The sequence below is a fragment of the Canis aureus genome, chromosome 18, assembly GCF_053574225.1.
Source record: "Canis aureus isolate CA01 chromosome 18, VMU_Caureus_v.1.0, whole genome shotgun sequence".
NCBI lineage: Eukaryota > Metazoa > Chordata > Mammalia > Carnivora > Canidae > Canis > Canis aureus.
In genome coordinates this window covers 11853333-11871858 of record NC_135628.1, presented here as the reverse complement: position 1 = coordinate 11871858, position 18526 = coordinate 11853333, and the positions used below count along the sequence as shown (strand labels likewise).

Genomic DNA, 18526 nt, shown 5'->3' with positions numbered 1-18526 from the left:
GAAATATATGGTGCACTGCCTGCAGGATAAGAGAAGGGGAAAGAAGTAGAATCAAAAGTGAAATAAAACTGGTCAAATGAGATGAAAATCTGATATCTTAATTTTTAGCCATAGGCATCAGTTTTTGAGATGACCCCTTGGGAGGCTTCTGATTGACTGGGGATAATGCCATGCCAAGGAAGATTAAAGGCTCCCTGGGTGGTCTTAGTTTAAATGGTGAAATCTTTTTGAAGAAGTTTTGTTTTTGTTATCATATCTAAGCTGTGTTCAAGTTATAAGTGACCCAGACAATTAATTGCATTTGAGTATACAGAACAAGACTGCTGTGATTTATAGTGTCTCTGTCTCTTTCTTTATTTTGAGCTATATATCTAGCAACTTTCTTAGAAAGGAGTCAAACCAAGATTTATACCAAGAAGACGAGCTTTTCTTCGGAGTTATCATTAATATTCACTTTCAACCTCATACCCTCCAGGAAGAAGGTCAATATGCAGAGTGTTCAGAAGCCTCTGGCTTTGAAGTAAGAAAGACCTGGGTGTGAATCACAACTTTGTCATTTCCAAGTTGTGAGACCTTGGGCAAATTACTTAACCTCTCTGTGCTTTAGTTTTATTAGCTATAAAATGCAGTATGTTAGTACTGGTCTCATAAAGTCTTTGTGAGAATGAAATGACATATCATATGCAAAATGCTTTCTACAGCACCTGGTGCACGGTATGTGGTATAGATATTAACATTTGAGACTTTGAGACCCATCCCTCCTCCCTAAAAAAAAAAAAAATTGCACTTCTCTTTCCCACCCAGGTTCTGAATATTTTGAAAATTTTAGAAAAAATAAAGACCCCGAGAAACACCTCCTTATTAATGATAGAGAAAGGTTGGAGAATACAGTTTAGTTTGACAGACACATTGGCTTGCTAAGTGTATGTAATGTCCCACATTTGGCAGACTCACCTTACTTGTACCACCTGAGCCAGCCTGCCAGCCTGCCCGTGGAAAAAGGAAGAAGTGAGGAACATGCTCATCCTTATAAGGAGCTTTTTTCCCAAGCAGAACTTGGCTGAGCATGCACAGATATTCTTTCCAAATTCACCAGAGCCATGATTCTATATTATCAGTATCTGAGTGAACAAAGGGTCAGGAGAGAGAAGGGAGGTGTTAGATAAGAGTCTTCCTCACAGAAATGAAGACCAGGAGATGTTCTCATCTAACAAAGTGTTAAAATTGTCAATAATTTATTTCTACTATGCTTTATTTCATTATTTAATTTGGTATGAGCTTCTACCTTTATCTCTTCAAATCATACTCTGGCTATTGCTGCTGTGACAAATTACCACACACTTAGTGGCCACAACAATACAAATTTATTCTTCTACAGTTCAGAAAGTCAGAAGTCTATAATCAGTCTTGATGAGCTAAAGTCAAGATAAGGTTAATTCCTTCTGAAGGCTGTGAGGGAAGAATCATTTCTTTGCCTCTTTCGGCTTGTAGAGGCCACCTGCTTGTGATTCTTTCTGTGCATCATTCCAACTGTTTGCTTCCTTCATAGATCTCCTACTACTGTCTCTGACCATCTTGTCTCCCCTTTAGAAGGACTGTTGGGACTATGCCTCCACATACAATCTAGGAAAATCTCCCATCTCAAGATTCTTAATCATATCTGCAAGATCCATGTTACCGTGTAAGGTAACAAAGTCACAGATTTAAGGGATTAGGTTGTGTATCTTTGGGTAGCCATTATTTAGCTGACCAAATGACATTTTGATTGTCTGAGTCTGTCTTGTACCTATTTTCCTTATTTTGTATAGCATTTAAAAAAAAATTTCCTGAATTGGGTTGTAAATTCCTAAGAATAGATATCAAATCGTCTGGGTTTTTATATTTATTCTGCTTTATTATCTCACATGTTAAAAGCCAACTAATGCTCTTAATAAGTACTCAGTAAAGCTATTGAATCACAAAACTTGAAAAATCAGTGTTGAGAATGAGGCCTGTGCCTGGTTTACTTATGTTCAGGGGAAACAAAATCTCAGTTTTGACTTTGGATTCAACAAATATTCAGACCATATAAGAAACAATATACTTTGGAGTGAAGAATTAGAATGTGACTTGTTTCCCAGAATTCTCACTGTTGGACTGTAGAGAGGCTTTGGGACAGTCAATTAAGTGTTAAGATTTACCAGAGATCTAAGGGATTATCTCTGCCACACTCTCCTTCCTTCAGATAAAGAAGAGAAATGCTGCAATTTTTGTGAATGGATGTGAAAACTTATGCTGCACAATTTAACCTGCTCTCGCCATTAAACTTTGGAGATGAGGGTTATTATACTATGGAATTTGATTCTGATTTTAGCTGCATTGTTGATAAGAAGTGTATTGTGACTTGAAATAAATACACAGAAAATAATTCCCTCTCTCAGATGTAGGTGCATTTCAATACATGATTGTTCATCACTTAGGGGTTAAATTAGAAAATTATGAAGACCAACATGAAATTTTAAGGTATTCAATTTACATTAATAGATATCTAAATGAACCATAGAATTAGCCTTAAAACATATAGTCCAATTCACACTCATTATTTTAAAAGTTAGTTATGCTATAGAAGCTTTGTATATAGTATTTTGTTATATAAGTAAGATTTAAAAAAAAGATTCTTTGTCCTTAGCCCTGCAAATTTACAATTGCCCTTTGGTACTTCACCTGTACTACTTTCACATTCTCCCCTTCCCTTCTTGACTTTTCCACTCTTGAATGGTAGAAACTGAATTGTGGGGCTAGAAAGGACCCTAAAGGTTACCTTATCAATTTGGACATTTTACAACTGAGAACATAACTCTAGAGACATGAGTGACTTGCTTAAGGTCACACAATTATTGGCAGAATTTTATTAAAAACGCAAGTCTCCTAACTGTCTGTAAAGAGTTTCTTCCACCTCTATATATTTAAGGTAATTTAAGAGCAGAGAGCAACAGGAAAAATTATCAAGGAGTAAAGCAATGGAGGATGAGAGGATTTTGGAAATACTGTGGCCTAAAGGAGGCACAATTCTCAGTCACCTACTTTCATATCTAACAGAGTTTATCATTTGTTAGAGGAAGAAAGATGTGCATGCCCTGGGGTTTGAAAATACGAGCACAAGCGAAGATATAATTTTGATGGACAGTGCTGGTGAGGACCGTCTCCCCTCTGGGTGAGCAGAACACCTGAGAACCAAGGTCACAGAACCTGGAGAAAGGACTATAATAAAGAGGTGAGTTAAAGGGATGCTAGGAAATTGCAAAAAAAAGAAAAAGAAAGAAAGAAAAAGAAAGAAAGAAAGAAAGAAAGAAAAGAAAGAAAGAAAGAAAGAAAGAAAAAGAAAGAAAGAAAGAAAGAAAAGAAAGAAAGAAAGAAAAAGAAAGAAAAAGAAAGAAAGAAAGAAAGAAAGAAAGAAAGAAAGAAAGCAAGCAAGCAGGCAGGCATGGCAGTAGCAGGAACAATGTTAATAGTAGGAAAAGAGGTATGTAGAGTTAAAAGTATTAATTAAGATAGACAGAGGGTCATTTTGTAGTAAAAAAATGACTAAATGAACAATTTAAGAAGATTCTGAAACACCAAACAAAAGTACCCAAATATCTCTTAATATTCTAAATATAGAAAGCAGTATCTATTCAATATGCAAGGATAAATTACAGAACTACAATTATAATGAGAGACCTTAATACCCACTTTTAGAATAATATATAGGAGAATTGAACAATGATGTCAACACATTTTCTTGTGTAGAGAGATACAAACAAAAATAATAATTCAGAAACATATCCCTTGAATATAGAATATAAATTATTTTCTATGTCCATGGAAACTTTAAGAAAATGGATAATGTAATTGACCACAAAGCAAATTTTAATGAAATTTTAAAAGCAAAATTTTGGGACTTCTGGATGGCTCAGTCAGTTAAATGTCTGACTCTTGATTTCAGCTCATGCCATGACCCTGGGGTCATGAGATTGAGCTTGATGGTGCTCAGCTGGGAGTATGCTTAAGATTCTCTCTCTCCCTCTCCCTCTGCTCTTCCCCACACTGTCTCTCTTTCTCTCTCAAATAGATAAATAAGTCTTTTTTAAAAAGCATATTTACAGACTACTCTCTTTGACCATATTTTTAAAAAGTAGAAATAATGAAATGATGATCCTCTTTTTTTCCTTTCTTTTTTAAAGATTTTATTTATTTACTCATGAGAGACACATAGAGATAGTCAGAGACATAGGCGGAGGTAGAAGCAGGCTCCCTTCAGGAAGCCCAATACGGGACTCTATCCCAGGACCCTGAGATCACGACCTGAACCAAAGGCAGATGCTCAACCACTGAGCCACCCAAGTGCCCCCTCTTTTTTCTCTTTAATGCCAAAATAGTAGCTACTTAGAAAATAAGAATACATTCCTGGTTAGCTCATGGATTGAAACCACATGAAAACTGAAAGTAGACTCTCCGAAAACACTAAAAAAAGATGAATATTGGAACCCATAGAACATAGGAAAAAGAGAAAATGTAGTCTTAAAACCCTTTTGATAAGTGGTACAGTAAGAGCAAAAGAGAATGAGACATTCTTGAAAATCCAAAAAGAAAAAATTGATTTCTCAGCAAAGTAAACATTACCAAAATGGATAACAAAGTACAGAACTAAAATCGAATGCTTATGACCAAAGCAATAAGAAAGGCGATCCCATATAAAAGATGCGTTATGAAGCCTGTGCTTTGCTAGTGGAAGTGTAACATGATGTAGGCACTGTGGAAACCAGCATGGTGTTTTATAAATTAATTAAACATAAGCCATATGATCCAAGCAATCCCACTATCGGATATGTGCCCCAAAGAATTGAAAGCAAGAACCCAAATAGATACGTGTACACAGTGTTCATAGCAGCATTATTCAAAATAGCCAGGAGGTGGAAAGAACCCAAGTGTCATCAACAGATCGATGGATCAACTAAATGAAATAAGTTCTGACACTTGCTATATTGTGGTTGAACCTTGAAAATGTTTTAAGTTAAATAAGCCAGCCATAAAAGTATTGCATGATTCCACTAGCATGAGGTACCTAGAGTAGACAAAGAGACAGAAAGTAGAATAAAAGTTACCAGGGGCTGGAGAAAACGTGAAATGTGGGGTGATTGTTTGATGGGTTCAGAGCTTCTGTTTGGGATAATGACAAATTTCTAGAAATGGACAGTGTGATGGTTGCACACTATTGTCAATGTACTTAGTGCCACTGAAAATGGTGTACTTAATGCACATTTAAAATGGTTAACATTGGGGGCAGCCTGGGTGGCTCAGCGGTTTAGCGCTGCCTTCAGCCCAGGGGGTGATCCTGGAGACCCAGGATCGAGTCCCACATCGTGCTCCCTGCATGGAGCCTGCTTCTCCCTCTGCCTGTGTCTCTGCCTCTCTCTCTCTCTCTCTCTCTCTCTCTCTCTCTCTCTCTGTGTGTGTCTTTCATGAATAAATAAATAAAATCTTTAAAAAATAAATAGAATAAAATGGTTAAGATTGTAAATTTTGTATTATATTGTATATGTGTATTTTACAACACTAAAAACAGACATCGTGACCAGATATTTTCATGAGTTTTAAATAATCTTGAAAGAACAGATATCTCGCATGTTAGTCTATTTATACAATAGAAAAAAAAATGAAAAGTTCTTTAAATTGTTTTTGAAGGCAGTACAACCTTAATTCCCAAATCTGGCAAAGGTATTTCCATCTGGCATCATTTCAAAAGAAGATTTATTAGGCCACCTAGAATTTATATAGAAATTCAAAGGTGGTTCAATATCAAAATCTCATTATAATGTACTTAATTAACACACTAAAGGAGGGGAAAAAGGTTACAATTTCAGCAGAAACTGAAAGCATGTTAGACAAAATTTCAGAGGATATCCTGAATAAAAAATGAATAGAATGAAATTACTTTTAAAACCTTAAAATCAAGGTGCCCAAGTGGCTCAGTTGGTTAGGTGTCTGACTCTAGATTCCAGCTCAAGTCATGATCTTAGGGTCCTGAGATGGAGCCCCACTTCCGGCTTCTTGCTCAGCTCACTCTCTCTGTCTCTCTCTCTGTCTCTCTCTCTGTCTCTCTCTCTCAAAAAAAAAAAAGTTTACATGTAACTTTGACTCCTCCAAAATATTACTAATAACGTACTGTGGACTGGACATCTTACCAATAACAGTTGATTAACATATGTTTTATATGTTATGTGTATTACATACTCTATTCTTACAATAAGTGGGCTAGAGAAGAGAAAACGTTAAGATCATATGGAAGAGAAAATACATTTACAGTATTTTGTTGTAAAAAAATCTGCATATAAGTGGAACCTGTGTTGTTCAAGGGTCAACAGTAGTAGTAAAATCATCAGCTTGTAAAACTGTTTGCACAAAGTTATGCATTACAGAATTTCTCAGATGGGCAAAACTACTGAAAGTTGGAAATATACTAAATGTCCATAAACAGGGGAAGGCTTTAAATAAGTATCGGTTCGTCCACAATGTGGAATATTTTGCTATGATGAATCCACTACACATACTCAAAATGAGAACTATACTAGTTGTACTCAAGGCATTTTTAAGTGAGAAAAGCAAGACACAGAGGTGTGTGCATGATCTGATATGAAGTTTATCATTGATCCTAAACTCCCCATTGATGTAAATGTACGTGTGTACACATATGTGTGTGTGTGTGTGTGCGTGTGTGTGTGCAGGTGAAATTCCATGAGACTGACATAAAGCCAGGAACTACAGACACAGGGTTGTTAACATGAGTCATCAGCCTGATTGGGAGAAGGGGCAGTAAATATGGATGAGTTGGAGAGAAATGTTGGAAAGGTGACTTTGGAAGGAAGCAGATAAGGAGCTTTTTGTCTGCACGTCTCTGTGTGTTTTATTTATTGCCACAGGCATGTGCTAGTCTATGTTTGAAAAATGTAGATAAAAAGAGCCAACATTGAGTTGGATGTCTGCCTCCCGAAAGACGTGTCCATTCGGAACATGTGAATGTGGCCTTATCTGGAAAAATCATCATTGCAGGTGAAATTAATTTAAGATCTCCAGACAGGTTCACCCCAGACTAGTGTGGACCTGAAATCCAAGACGGGTATTTTGAGAAGAGAAGAGAAGAGAAGAGAAGAGAAGAGAAGAGAAGAGAAGAGAAGAGAAGAGAAGAGAAGAGAAGAGAAGAGAAGAGAAGAGAAGAGAAGGGCTGAAGATGCAGGAAGAGGAGAAGGCCATGTAAAGGTTGAGGCAGAGACTGGACTGAGAAGCCACCAGCCAGGAAAAGCCAGGAGCCACCAGAAGCTGAAAGAGCCAAGGAACAGAATCTCTCCAAGAGCTTCTGGAAGGAGTACTGCCCTCCTGACACCCTGACTTCGTGCTTCAGGCCTCGAGAACCAAGAAAATAATTTCCTCTTGGTTTAAGCCATTACGTTTATGTTCATTATGGCAGCCTTGGGAAACACAGATGCTCAACCTCTATTTCGATGGAAATTTTCTGCGAATTCCAATATGTAAAAAAATGAGAACTGCTCCAGTTTAGGAATGTGACCCTGCACCTCTCCTCCTCCATCTCTGTGTCTCCACTCAAATACCAGGTAAGCTTGGTGCACAGCTTGCAGATCACTGATTTAGTTCCATCTCTTCTGTACAGATAAAAAGAAGCTTGAAGAGGGTTTCCCACTTCTTGGTGAGCCAACCAAACCTTGTATCCCTTTTTTATCTTATCCCTGAGAAGGCTTGGGGTCATTGTGAGTCCCTTATCACAGCCGGGCAGGGTTTATAGTCCGCTCTTCTCTCTGCAGGACTAGGAGAGTGCTGTTTTTTTTTTTTAACTTTTCCCAGATACATTTCACTGCTACACAATCAGGGTTGTAAGGTTTTTAGTAACTTTGAAAAATTCTTTCTGTGTTTCATTTGGAAAGGATTTTGCATAAACCACTGGTTTCTTGCTGAAGATCCTTAGATAAGCATCTTTCACTCACAATATGTATCCCTCATGGATTCTTAATTTTGTGTCTGTGATTCATCATACGACAGAACCAAGTTGAGAATTCCCTTCACATCACTGCATGCAAAAAGTCCCAGGATATAAAAATCCTTGAGAAGGCAGGACACTGGGGGTACAGAAAAGAAGAGCGAAGCTACTGTGAAATCAGCAGAGGGGAAAAAAATGCCAGGGAAATGCAGGTAAGGCTCCATGTCTCCCAGCACGTTGTAGGATTCCTGCAGGATGAGCCAGACATTTTCCTCAACCTACCAAATTCTGTTTTTAGCCCTCCCGAAGGGAGCTTCCTACTTTCCCTCAAAGCATCATTGCAAGGCATATGAGGCTGAAAAGGCTCTGATGAGCTAGATGCAGTGTGGAGATGTGAAAAGGACCATTTTGGGGTGACATTGTAACCACCATTTTATAAAACTTACATGGATATCTTTGAGTGTTTGAGATCAAGATATGTTTGGTGGTGCGTTGAAGGGTTACCTGGAGCTCAAGAAATAATTTGTAGACCTTCTACTTGACTCTTCAGCAATCACACACAGATATTGTGAAATTTTTGGAAAGCAGGTTTAAAAAAACCATGAGTGCTTACAGATTGGCACAGGGCCCATGGAAAGCCAAGGATGAAGAGACGATGCAAAACCAGGGTGACCAAAACAGAAATAAACACAACAGTGAATGGGGTGGAGCTTTTTTCTATTTATCACAACTAAGGGTTTTATGTATTTATAGTGATAGAGATACAGATGCTATAATTACCCTTAGTAATATGTGTAGTTTTGGGGATATATATATCACATTTGATAGATTGTTTATAATTTTTATTTCATTGAATTAAGTGGGTTCAATTTCTAATCTTGTTAGAGTTCCTACTAGCATAAATATGCCCCCAATAGTGCACAGGACATACCGACACTAAAAAACATTTTTAAAAAATGTATCTGAAATTCACGTTTAACTGGGTGTTCTGTGTTTTAATTTGTTAAATATGTCAAATAGTGTTCTATTTTAAAGACAGAGGGCTTTCTTAGTTTTCAGTACCTAGATGAAACTGGTGCCAAACTCACCACTTCTAGTCTATAGAAGCCTCAAGGGGTTTTCCCAATTTTTGGCAAATTTATAGAGAACTTACATTCACGGGTCTCTCAGTCTTTGTGTTTCTTCACCCTTGCATATAATGTCTGTCTCACAATTCCTCAAACAGACCCAGCACTCAGCCCTTGTTTCAGGTTTCATGAACAGCCCCTGCACACACTGCCATATGCACATACCAAGAATTTAGTGTTTTGTTTGTGATTTGCTGTGATTTGGTCCATCATTGTGAGAGGCAATAACACCATCAAACTTTGCTTTCCTCTCCCTTTATCTGCTGTATTCAAATCCCTTCTTCCTGGCGGCCCTCAAAGAGCCACACTCTTCATCAAAATTTGGGGATCAGCTTTTTCTTAGACCTGGATAGTGGGAATTGGGAAGAGAGAAGCGCTCACCTTCTACTCTAAAGAATCAAAACATTTTTCCCAACGGAGGTTGATTTCTCCTGAGGAAGAATTCTGATACCAACTGTGAAAGTAATGCATTTTCTCCATTTATTACATATTTATTATAAGCATAAAAGCAAGTCTACAAGAAAAGTTGGGTTCAGTAGATGTTACATTGGAAAAATCAGTGTGAATTCACGTCCTTAAAAGACTTATTTTCCAGCTCTATCATTATCATAAATGGCGCAACAGCAGGGGCACTACTCTAATTCATTACCAACCCTCATGTTCACCCGTAGCACACAAATCCTGATCCCTGGAGGGTAGTTGCCTCTAAGTTTAGTACAAAGACAAAAGGAGATGGATCCAAAGCAATCTGTTAACCAGAAATCAGAGCTGCCTCTTGAAACATCAGGGGTAGCGTTTCAATGACAAAAGAGCCAGCAAATAATAATAAGAGTAATAATGCTAATGGTTAAATTGGAACAAGCGAAGCCTGCAAAATGCCATGCATTCACAGTTATACTCAAAAGAGAAAACACAAAGTGAGCAAAGATAATAATAATTCTAATACAACAAGAGTTATTCCAATAGGGTCTTTATATCTTTACTGCTTTAAATAAGTAGGAGAGTAATGACATGACATTTTATTCTCTTTGTTTAGCATATGCTTCCATATGTCTAGCACATATACTCTTCTGTATAAGAAAGAGGAATTAAAATATATGAATGAATCATTATGACACAGGATTTCCACACAATGAGGTAGATCTGGTCTTAATATGGAAATGACCAGAAGGGAGGTGGGCATACAAAATGCTAAAGGACTTATAAGAATTAACGGCCTTATACAATAATGACTCACCAGGTTATTAAAGTTGATTACAACTATGGCATACAGGCATACACAATGACCATTACAAACAGGATGTTCCAAAATTATAAATGACCCAACCATTCTGAGAGGGGAAAGCATAGAGATTTAATCCCTCATCTCCTAGGAGATGAAGCCTCTGCTCATTATGAATAAACTCTTATGAATTTTAATGAAATACTAATAAGGAATACACATATTTTCATAATTGAAACAAACCAGGTCAATGTATCATAATGCCAAGGCACTGGCATAAGGACCTCCAGCTGTGAGCAAAGAAAGATAAGTTTTCAAAAATTAAAATTTACTTTAAAGACAGGGATACATGGATCTCAGGATATAATGAGTGAAAGATTTTTGGTTTTTTGGTTTGGGTTTTTTGCTTCTTTTTTTTGTTTGTTTGTTTGTTTAGAGAGAGAGAAAGGGAGCTCTCAGGTATAGGGACAGAGAGAGAATCTTAAGCAGGCTCCATCCCCAGTGCGGAGCCTAATGTAGGGCTTGATCTCACAATCCTGAGATCAGGACCTGGGCCCTGTTGGACACTTAATAGAGTGAGCCATCCAGGTGCCCTATGAGTGAAAGTTTTATATAAAACGGCAGTTGGTCTATTGCAGAGGCTTAAGTTTGCTTTACCTTGGACCATGCTACCAAGTTCCATAACCACAAACATAAGTGAAACAGCCAACAACCTGGGTTCTAGTATTCTAAGTAGGCACTGTTTTTCATTTAGATCTGGAAAAAAAAATTAATTTCTGGAAAGGTTGTAAACATTGGTACAGAAAGCTTAGGAAGGTATACAAATTAGAACCCTGTGAAGAAATGTAAAAGTATGAGTTTAAGTTTCATTCATGGTATTAGTTCTTTTGGTACCAGTGTGATTCTAAGGTATTAAAAAGTTAGAGTATCATTGACTGTGTTTGTTTATGTTTTATTTGCTTTTTAGGATAATTAAAGTATTCAAAATAATCAGTCACAATGAATTGCTAAATGCCATTTAAATTGTTTAAAGGAATTTAATTAATCAACTTTACAGTTAATAACTAAATATCTACAAAAATCAATCTTCCAAGTTTTGCTTTTTAGTTATGTGGATTTAATGAATTAAGCATTGAGTAAAAGGAATCATTATATTGAACCAAAATGAATCTTGAGATATAATTTTAGAACAATTTTATTTTCATCTTTTGCTGTTTTTGTTTTTGTTTTTTTTTCCCCAAATCTGTCTTATAGGGCCAGTTCTTCTTTTGTCTCTGTTGAAAACAAGGGCCAGGTCTGTGGGTCTTCTACTAATGGTGGCCTTAAGTTCAGACACAGTACCTAGTTAATATTAAAATGTCCATTCCCGTGTACTAATCAAAATTCTAAACTTAAATTTGAGATTTCTCCCTATTTCTAACTTGATCCAGCTGCGGGGTGGAAGCCTACAGTTGGGAAAAGATGTGGTCAGTTGGTTCCCTAGCACTTCCATTTTTCATCTCCTTTTCCTTCCCCTGATCTAGCTAACTGTATTTGTGACCACCTTGCAGTCCGGGTATAGGAAGGCAGGAGAAGAATGAAGGTGGAAGAGTTCTTATTAGCTGGTACCATGCTCTCTGGGATTATTAGGAAGTTAAAGTGGGTTCTTTCCTTTTACTTTAGAAACTGTTCCCTAGCCCGATTACGTTCATTCGGGAAATCTTATGTAAGTTGTGCCAAGTGCATCTCTGTTTTGGACAGTCGTTCACTGCTTTCTCAGCCCTTTAAAATTTCTTGATACCTTCACACTCTCTGTCACTGTCAACTACCATGTGCTTCTTTTTGGGTGGGACTGGAGATGACCCCACACTAGGTCTATTGTGTGTGTTCCCTCATCTGGTCTATGACTGAATCTGGATTTATAAGCTAGGGCCAACTCTTTTAATTCATTGTCAAAACAGCAAGCTACCTTCTGTCTCACCCTTTAGCTTTTTAAAAAATATTTTATTTATTTACTTGAGAGAGAGAGCACACAAGCTGGGGGGAGGAACAGAATGAGAGGGAATAGCAGGCTCCTCACTGAGCAGGGAGCCCAATGATATGGGGCTCGATTTCAGGACCCCCAGATCATGACCTGAGCCGAAGGCAGATGCTTAACTGACCATGCCTCTCATGCACCCCTAGATCTTCTAAGTGTAAGGTAGATGCTTGTGCATTGTGTCTCTAAACTGGGTGTGACACCTGTAAAATTCTCCCAGTAGTCTTGACAATCGCTCATTAGGTTCTCAGTACTCCTGCCAACATGTGGGACTGGTGGCACAGCTCTCCCCAGAGAAATCTCCTTCCAAATTCTCTTTAAATATGTAAATCTTAAATTCTTCTGGTGAACTCATGGTTAAACCACATGTGAATAGTTTCCAAAAACCTCCTTTTTGAATTTTGTATATGGTCTAGTGCCTCCTATGGAATACAAAACCTATTATATTATTTGGCTTCTGCCAAACTTCAATTTTAATATGTAGTAATTAATATAAAGTACAAATTTAGTGAGTGTTCTCCCCGCATAAAATCTCCTCTTCATCAGAAATTCTTTGAACATTTGTAATGATCTGAGTTAAAGGACTCTTTGGATATCACAGACATCTGCCAACAGCCACATGAACTGGGTGGATACCCAAAATGAGAACTACGGTCAAGATTAGGGGAACATCAAGCAATTTAGCAGCTCTACTTAGTGAGCAGTGCTTGAATTAGACTTTTTCCTAATGTTCCATTAGCATGGTCTTTTATGTTTCCAATTAAGTTATTAGTGCTGGGAGATCAAGTGAGAGCTACTTAAGAGCCTTTCATTGATGGCGAGATCATAGGTGTTGGTTGTTAATTAACAGCACAGGAGTACTCTTGTCTCCTTAGGTCTGTAATGGAAATCTCGGCTTGAAACCTTAGCACCTTTACTACTAGAAAGGAACCCTGAGGTATCAGGTGATTTTTTTTTCAATATTCAAAAGCATTTATGGGCACCAACTAGATTTTTTTCCCTTGAAGATGACATTAAGCCAGTGTTTAATAACCTTTATTTCAGAATCACCCTGGGTTTTTTTTTTTTTTTAATTAAAATGAAGATTTTTTTTTAGCTCTCATCCCACACGAATATGATTCAGAACTTTGATGGGCCCCAGGTATCAGCATTTTATTTATTTTTTTTTTGAGGGGTATCAGCATTTTAAATAAGGATTGCAGGTCATCTATGAAACACACTTTAACCTAGAAATCTTTCATGGAAAGTCCATCAACTTAAAGAGGTTAGACAAACCACCTCCCATTCCCCTGGTCACAACTACATGAGATCGCCTGAAAAAAACTCCTCTACTTGGTCAGTTTAACTCTATCCAGACAGTAATTTGTCACTGAGAACTCTTTTCTGTGTTCAGCGTTAGAGCAGAAATCAACCCCAACGCAGTGATTCTCAAAGTGCCCCTGCCTGAAAACACCGCTTTAAGTTATCCTCTCTGGGCAATTGGAAAAGGAAGATAAGTTTTAGAAAATCATTTATCATCTTTTCTGACTTTACTCTCAGATTTCATTGATGTTTCTGTTTTGTTTAATATTAGCCATGACAGGTAAGTTTTGCAGATATAATTGTTCATAGAGCCTGTGTTGAAGTCCATAGTATCATGGGAAAAAGACTGGATACACCAACCATTACCCTATTGCCTTCAGTCTGCAGGGGAATCGATGGTAGGTGAATTCCACAATGTCTTTATCTTCTGGAACATAGATGCTAGTAGCTTTGACTTCTTTTTCATCACTTTGACAGTCTGCTGTGGACTGTGTGGCAACTTTCAGCTCAATGATGTCAAACAGAAACTGCTGTGAAGGGACTTAGTATAATCTGGTATCTAGTCAGTCTCAGAGACCCATCCTATTGCCACAAAATGAGCCCTTTATTTGGGTATCTTCCATTGTATGTTTCCTGCTTTTGTAATCTATTCTAACCAATACTTTATCTACCACACTTGGATGCATTGTGTTCTTCCTCAGATTTCCTAGGCACTGCCTCCTACCCAAACCTCCAGCTTCTCTTCCACCTCAGTCACATCCTCTTTGGACAGAAGCTAAGGTCCACTCAGTTCTATTCCCTAAAGCAGGAGGATCAGTCTGTTGGTCAGTCACTTACTCCGGGAGAGCTAGGCCTTTCTACTTGACCAGACTGCACAACCAGAATGGCCTGCCAAACTGACCAGACACATATGCAGAGTTTCTCACTCCTCTTGTTACATCAGAACTTGGTGAAACACCACACTACCAGGGTAGGCTCTGACATTCTGAGCAGCTGTGGAAGGCGTTGCCAGATAATAGGTACAGAGTACATAGAAGTTAATGCCCCAAGAGGTGACCACTGGGAAGCAAATCCAGAGGGAGCAGGCACATAAATTTCTTCACTTCCTTACCTTCAACTACTATCAACTACTTCAAGGCACAGTTTCTCTTTACATCTGGTCCAGAGAAGACTCATTGCCTAAGTGGCTGGACCTGTGATCATGCTGCCCCCTCTGGTTTGTGGGAAAATGATAGCAACATGTAAAGTCTCACCTCACATTAGTCTGTAGCCTTTCTTGCTCCATTTTTCTTTTTTACCATCATCACTGCTTTATTTTGTACCTCTCAAGTAAAGCATCACCACTTAAATTCTTGCATCAGGCTCCACTTTCTAGAGAACCTTGGCTGTTTGGCAATTATAATAGCCTGGGCCTTTGGAGTAGATTAAATACTTTCCATAGCACTTACGGTGTTTTCTGATTTACAGCCCAATTAAGCAAAGGCAAACCTTTGAATATCTACTTTGTCTTTAAAAAAACAAAAAACAAAACAAAACAAAAAACAGAACAGGGACACCTGGGTGGCTCAATGGTTTAGCATCTGCTTTGGCTCAGGGTGTAATCCCGGGGTCCCAAGATCCCACATCAGTCTCCCTGCAGGAAGACTGCTTCTCCCTCTGCCTATGTCTCTGTGTGTATGTGTGTGTGTGTGTGTGTCTCATGAATGAATAAATAAAATCTTTAAAAAATCTTTAAAAATTAAAAAATATAAAAACAGCACTAAATGCAATATGGAGACAGACACACACACATACACACGTGAATTTATTTCTAATCATGAAACACACTGACTTAAATACTTAATTTGTTTTTTAAAAAATACCTAATTTCTTGAATGTCATTATTCATAAGCAGGGAAATGTGTCCCCTAAATGGCAAATATTATAAGGTCCTTTATTTGTGTACCAGTGTTTCGTTTCCAGTAAATGATTTTGTCATATTCTTGTGCTGTCCTTGCTGCTCCCCACACCATAGAAAGGTAAAGGTACTTACCTTATGGCTCTCCCTTCTTCTCCTGACTGAAATCTCACATAAAATGTTCTCCTTTGCATTGGCAATAAGGGCAATTGAGCAACCAACAAGTTATAAACCTGATTTTCTCCTTAAATAGAACTATGTTTTTTTAGAATTGCAACTGATGGACCTAACAGAATACAATAGCGGCTTTCAAAAGAATTTTTTTCTGAAGGGCTTCTGGAGCATAAGAAATCAAATGACCTTTTACCACAAGGAAAGTGATTTTTTAGGCAAAAGGTCAAAGGCTGGGAGAGGAGTCATTCTGCGCTGTAGCTATTTACATTGAACCTGACCTGTAGCTACAAGATTGCACTGATGAATGATGTCTTTTCTACTGCTCTTTACCCCTTACAAACATTTGTCATTTTTAAGTAAATTGCATCTTCATTCCCACTGAGAATCAATGAAAATATGGGTATTGATCTACTATAATGGTTGAATTTGATTGCTCTATTTTATAATCATTCCCATAATAGTGTTTTTAGAGAAAATAGTAAATTAGCTTTCATTTTCTTTCAGTTTTGAAGCTGAAACAGGCCAATAAAAAGCTAAGTGACAGAATTTGACAGTCTGGGTTTGCACATTTCAACTTTCAAATTATCACAAACAACAAGAGCAGGGTTTCTTCTGGCCTTATATGCACTGACATAGAGACACACATACACACATTATATTTGTTCTTATAGAAACTTGTCACCTGTTGTTTTTATAGATCTCCCAATAGGGAAAAACCTAGTTGGAGGTACTAAACTAATTAGATCCCCAGGGCTTTCCTAGATTCCTTTCCTGGTATACTGATAGTTACATTCTTGTTTGCTTTCTGAAAATTGAAAACCTGGGTTGGGTTTTTACCTGTTTACTTTTTAAAAACTTTGTCATGTTAAACAAAGATTTTGGTTTTTATATTTTAGGAAATAAATTTATTTTGCATGATTATTTTTTCTTGAGTAAAGTAATTTAGCCATTTATTTATTTATTTTTTAATTTTGCCATTTAATAGGATATATAATATCTAGCTCTAGCATGATTTTAATTTTTCCCATTAAAAACTTGTCTAAAAAATAAATAAAAAATAAAAACTTGTCTAAAAATCTGCCAAATTTGCCCATATCTAAACTGGCTGCACATCTCATAGAGAGATCTCTCTATTTAAATACACAATTCAAATAATTGGAACACATGGGATAGAAACTAAAACTATTACATTTTTAAAACTTATGTCATCCCATTTCATAAAATGAGCCCAATTTCTAAAGTAAAACCAGAGAAAGATACTGTATTAAAAGTTTGAAAGTTGGCTCTGCTATGAGGACAGCATTTTTTAATAAAACTAAAAGAATGATGTAAAAAATACACTACCAAAGAAAGACATGGTATATGAAATAGAGATTATCTCCTTTTATTACTGGTTTCTGCTAGAGAAAACTTTAATAAAGGAGATGTTTACCTCCCTGAAAATGGGATGAATCCCTGCAACTAACTAATGAAAAAAAATAAAAAGAGGAAGCTACTGTTATTATATTTCCTTCTTAAAGTAGAACAACTTGCCCTTTGGTTTTTAGGTAAGGTGCTTTGAAACCTTGGATAATAGAACATTCTGTCCATAGATGATTTTGTCCATAGATGATTCTCTAGTAAGCTCTTTGGAAAATACTTATAGAGACCATCTTGAGTACCACTACTTCTCACATCACTAAGATCAGAAAAAAAAAAATCACTATATTTTAGACATGACAGTCTCATAAACTCATATCTTATGAGTTATTTAGAAAATCTAATATATCTAAAATGTAAGTTATTTAACAACATAAATAAGATAAATAACATTCCTAAGATGAAGTAAGAGCTGCAGACTTAGTTCATTTTTTCATTATCCAAATACTTGCATGATTTTATAGTGAAATATTAATAAATTCAGTGTCACTTTTAAGAGGCTGCAGTATGATAGGCTACCATATTCAATGTCCAAGGTATGCTATTCATTAATTGCTTACAATTAATGAATTATCATTAAATTGAGTAATTGAACATTCTTAGATAAGCTACTCCTTGGCAAGCCCCTCTCATGTGCAGTATCATTTTTACCGGTTAAATAGAACCTTCTTAACTGCTTTGAAAATCAATTTTATTAAAAAGCATCAAATAATTAATTGTTTTTATTTGCTGCTAGTGTATTAATAGACTCTGAACCCAAATAATTACTGAGGTTCATTTGATATGGTTTAAAAAAGGCTCTGATGGTAAATATCTAGTGGTTGGAATTTTTTGCTCAGATTCTGATAGTAACATTCTCTTTCCACTCCCTTTTGCTCTATCAGCCATTTAAATAATGGAAATATTGGGTAGAGTGAACAAAAATAGTTGGATATTCATATTCTGATGTTTTCAATGCATGTATTGCTTTAGTTATTACTACTTCCACCATTTGTATATGTGTATAAGCTGTATATGTGTATAAGCTGCTATAAGCTGTATATGAGGACCCTATATATTTGATGTAATTTAGACTTGTATGTTACTTGATTTTGAAACTTTCAAATGACTAAAATAAACATTTTTTACTATTTGCATTTTTTGGCTGATGTGATACATGTATGTAAGGTAAATGTTACCATCCTACAAAATATTTATAGTCCCAAATCTGAATACATGTTGTCATTTGAACTATCAGATGTAGTTCACTACCATTAAATGTAATCATTACCATTGAATTATAATGGTTGAAGTAATGATATGACTCAAAACAAGAATATAAAATCAGCACAGATGAATACAAGATCCTATAAAAATACTC

The 18526-nt window shown here is 36.7% G+C and overlaps 1 long non-coding RNA gene across 2 annotated transcripts in view; it reads left to right on the top strand.

Annotated features, from left to right (window-relative positions):
- The window catches only part of LOC144288575 (uncharacterized), a 271172-nt gene that overhangs the window by 198410 nt on the left and 54236 nt on the right, over window positions 1-18526 (top strand). For both annotated transcript variants that reach the window (XR_013356544.1, XR_013356543.1), the window contains exon 3: window positions 3096-3253. This is a non-coding gene — a long non-coding RNA (uncharacterized LOC144288575). The remainder of the gene's footprint in view (window positions 1-3095; window positions 3254-18526) is intronic.